Consider the following 4,354-nt stretch of genomic DNA (forward strand, 5'->3'; position numbering starts at 1 on the left):
GTGTGTGTTGTCGGTGTGTGTGTGTGTGTGTTGTCGGTGTGTGTGTGTGTGTTGTCGGTGTGTGTGTGTGTTGTCGGTGTGTGTGTGTGTGTGTGTGTTGTCGGTGTGTGTGTGTGTGTGTGTTGTCGGTGTGTGTGTGTGTGTGTGTTGTCGGTGTGTGTGTGTGTGTGTTGTCGGTGTGTGTGTGTTGTCGGTGTGTGTGTGTGTGTTGTCGGTGTGTGTGTGTGTGTGTGTGTGTGTGTGTGTGTTGTCGGTGTGTGTGTGTGTGTTGTCGGTGTGTGTGTGTGTGTGTTGTCGGTGTGTGTGTGTGTGTGTGTGTTGTCGGTGTGTGTGTGTGTGTTGTCGGTGTGTTTGTGTGTGTGTGTGGTCGGTGTGTGTGTGTGTGTGTTGTCGGTGTGTGTGTGTTGTGTGTGTGTGTGTTGTCGGTGTGTGTGTTTGTTGTCGGTGTGTGTGTGTGTGTGTGTGTGTGTTGTCGGTGTGTGTGTGTGTGTGTGTTTGTGTTGTCGGTGTGTGTGTGTGTGTGTGTGTTGTGTGTGTGTGTGTTGTCGGTGTGTGTGTGTGTTGTCGGTGTGTGTGTGTGTGTTGTCGGTGTGTGTGTGTGTGTTGTCGGTGTGTGTGTGTGTGTTGTCGGTGTGTGTGTGTGTGTTGTCGGTGTGTATGTGTGTGTGTTGTCAGTGTGTGTGTGTCTGTGTTGTCGGTGTGTGTGTGTTTATGTGTTGTCGGTGTGTGTGTGTGTGTGTTGTCGGTGTGTGTGTGTGTGTGTTGTCGGTGTGTGTGTGTGTGTTGTCGGTGTGTGTGTGTGTGTGTTGTCGGTGTGTGTGTGTGTGTGTGTGTTGTCGGTGTGTGTGTGTGTGTGTTGTCGGTGTGTGTGTGTGTGTGTTGTCGGTGTGTGTGTGTTGTCGGTGTGTGTGTGTGTTGTCGGTGTGTTGTAGGTGTGTGTGTGTGTGTGTTGTCGGTGTGTGTGTGTGTGTTATTGGTGTGTGTGTGTGTGTGTTGTCGGTGTGTGTGTGTGTTGTGTGTGTGTGTGTTGTCGGTGTGTGTGTGTGTTGTCGGTGTGTGTGTGTGTGTGTTGTCGGTGTGTGTGTGTGTGTGTTGTCGGTGTGTGTGTGTGTGTGTTGTCGGTGTGTGTGTGTGTGTGTGTTGTCGGTGTGTGTGTGTGTGTTGTCGGTGTGTGTGTGTGTGTGTTGTCGGTGTGTGTGTGTGTGTTGTGTGTGTGTGTGTGTTGTCGGTGTGTGTGTGTGTGTGTTGTCGGTGTGTGTGTGTGTGTGTGTGTTGTCGGTGTGTGTGTGTTGTCGGTGTGTGTGTGTGTTGTCAGTGTGTGTGTGTGTGTGTGTTGTCGGTGTGTGTGTGTGTGTGTGTTGTCGGTGTGTGTGTGTGTGATGTCGGTGTTGTGTGTGTGTGTGTTGTCGGTGTGTGTGTGTGTTGTCGGTGTTGTGTGTGTGTGTGTTGTCGGTGTGTGTGTGTGTTGTCGGTGTGTGTGTGTGTGTGTGTGTGTTGTCGGTGTGTGTGTGTTGTCGGTGTGTGTGTGTGTGTGTTGTCGGTGTGTGTGTGTGTGTGTTGTCGGTGTGTGTGTGTTGTCAGTGTGTGTGTGTGTGTGTGTGTTGTCGGTGTGTGTGTGTGTGTGTGTTGTCGGTGTGTGTGTGTGTGTGTGTTTGTGTTGTCGGTGTGTGTGTGTGTGTTGTGTGTGTGTGTGTTGTCGGTGTGTGTGTGTGTTGTCGGTGTGTGTGTGTGTGTGTTGTCGGTGTGTGTGTGTGTGTGTGTTGTCGGTGTGTGTGTGTGTTGTCGGTGTGTGTGTGTGTGTTGTCGGTGTGTGTGTGTGTGTTGTCGGTGTGTGTGTGTGTGTTGTCGGTGTGTATGTGTGTGTGTTGTCAGTGTGTGTGTGTGTGTGTTGTCGGTGTGTGTGTGTTTATGTGTTGTCGGTGTGTGGTGTGTGTGTGTTGTCGGTGTGTGTGTGTGTGTGTGTGTGTTGTCAGTGTGTGTGTGTGTGTGTTGTCGGTGTGTGTGTGTGTGTGTGTGTGTTGTCGGTGTGTGTGTGTGTGTGTGTGTGTTGTCGGTGTGTGTGTGTGTGTGTGTTGTCGGTGTGTGTGTGTTGTCGGTGTGTGTGTGTGTTGTCGGTGTGTTGTCGGTGTGTGTGTGTGTGTTGTCGGTGTGTGTGTGTGTGTGTGTTGTTGGTGTGTGTGTGTGTGTTGTCGGTGTGTGTGTGTGTTGTCGGTGTGTGTGTGTGTGTGTTGTCGGTGTGTGTGTGTGTGTTGTCGGTGTGTGTGTGTGTGTGTTGTCGGTGTGTGTGTGTGTGTGTGTTGTCGGTGTGTGTGTGTGTGTTGTCGGTGTGTGTGTGTGTGTGTTGTCGGTGTGTGTGTGTGTGTTGTGTGTGTGTGTGTTGTCGGTGTGTGTGTGTGTGTGTTGTCGGTGTGTGTGTGTGTGTGTTGTCGGTGTGTGTGTGTTGTCGGTGTGTGTGTGTGTGTGTGTTGTCAGTGTGTGTGTGTGTGTGTGTTGTCGGTGTGTGTGTGTGTGTGTTGTCGGTGTGTGTGTGTGTGTTGTCGGTGTTGTGTGTGTGTGTGTTGTCGGTGTGTGTGTGTGTTGTTGGTGTGTGTGTGTGTGTTGTCGGTGTGTGTGTGTTGTCGGTGTGTGTGTGTGTGTGTTGTCGGTGTGTGTGTGTGTGTGTGTGTGTTGTCGGTGTGTGTGTGTGTGTTGTCGGTGTGTGTGTGTGTGTGTTGTCGGTGTGTGTGTGTGTGTTGTGTGTGTGTGTGTTGTCGGTGTGTGTGTGTGTGTGTTGTCGGTGTGTGTGTGTGTGTGTGTGTTGTCGGTGTGTGTGTGTTGTCGGTGTGTGTGTGTGTTGTCAGTGTGTGTGTGTGTGTGTGTTGTCGGTGTGTGTGTGTGTGTGTGTGTTGTCGGTGTGTGTGTGTGTGATGTCGGTGTTGTGTGTGTGTGTGTTGTCGGTGTGTGTGTGTGTTGTCGGTGTTGTGTGTGTGTGTGTTGTCGGTGTGTGTGTGTGTTGTCGGTGTGTGTGTGTGTGTGTTGTCGGTGTGTGTGTGTTGTCGGTGTGTGTGTGTGTGTGTTGTCGGTGTGTGTGTGTGTGTGTTGTCGGTGTGTGTGTGTTGTCAGTGTGTGTGTGTGTGTGTGTTGTCGGTGTGTGTGTGTGTGTGTGTTGTCGGTGTGTGTGTGTGTGTGTGTTTGTGTTGTCGGTGTGTGTGTGTGTGTGTGTGTGTTGTGTGTGTGTGTGTTGTCGGTGTGTGTGTGTGTTGTCGGTGTGTGTGTGTGTGTGTTGTCGGTGTGTGTGTGTGTGTGTTGTCGGTGTGTGTGTGTGTTGTCGGTGTGTGTGTGTTGTCGGTGTGTGTGTGTGTGTTGTCGGTGTGTGTGTGTTGTCGGTGTGTGTGTGTGTTGTCAGTGTGTGTGTGTGTGTTGTCGGTGTGTGTGTGTTTATGTGTTGTCGGTGTGTGTGTGTGTGTGTTGTCGGTGTGTGTGTGTGTGTTGTCGGTGTGTGTGTGTGTGTTGTCAGTGTGTGTGTGTGTGTGTTGTCGGTGTGTGTGTGTGTGTGTTGTCGGTGTGTGTGTGTGTGTGTGTGTGTTGTCGGTGTGTGTGTGTGTGTGTGTTGTCGGTGTGTGTGTGTTGTCGGTGTGTGTGTGTGTTGTCGGTGTGTTGTCGGTGTGTGTGTGTGTGTGTTGTCGGTGTGTGTGTGTGTGTTGTTGGTGTGTGTGTGTGTGTTGTCGGTGTGTGTGTGTGTTGTCGGTGTGTGTGTGTGTGTGTTGTCGGTGTGTGTGTGTGTGCTGTCGGTGTGTGTGTGTGTGTGTTGTCGGTGTGTGTGTGTGTGTGTGTTGTCGGTGTGTGTGTGTGTGTTGTCGGTGTGTGTGTGTGTGTTGTGTGTGTGTGTGTTGTCGGTGTGTGTGTGTGTGTTGTCGGTGTGTGTGTGTGTGTGTTGTCGGTGTGTGTGTGTTGTCGGTGTGTGTGTGTGTGTGTGTTGTCAGTGTGTGTGTGTGTGTGTGTTGTCGGTGTGTGTGTGTGTGTGTGTTGTCGGTGTGTGTGTGTGTGTGTTGTCGGTGTGTGTGTGTGTGTGTGTGTTGTCGGTGTGTGTGTGTTGTCAGTGTGTGTGTGTGTGTGTGTTGTCGGTGTGTGTGTGTGTGTTGCTGGTGTTTTTGTGTGTGTGTGTTGTCGGTGTGGTGTGTGTGTGTGTGTGTTGTCGGTGTGTGCATGTGTGTTTTGTCGGTGTGTGTGTGTGTGTTGTGTGTGTGTGTGTTGTCGGGGTGTGTGTGTGTGTTGTCGGTGTGTGTGTGTGTGTGTGTGTGTGTTGTCGGTGTGTGTGTGTGTGTTGTCGGTGTGTGTGTGTGTGTGTTGTCGGTGTGTGTGTGTGTGTTGTCGG

This window comes from Salmo salar, chromosome 22 (genome assembly GCF_965601325.2).
Source record: "Salmo salar chromosome 22, fSalSal1, whole genome shotgun sequence".
NCBI lineage: Eukaryota > Metazoa > Chordata > Actinopteri > Salmoniformes > Salmonidae > Salmo > Salmo salar.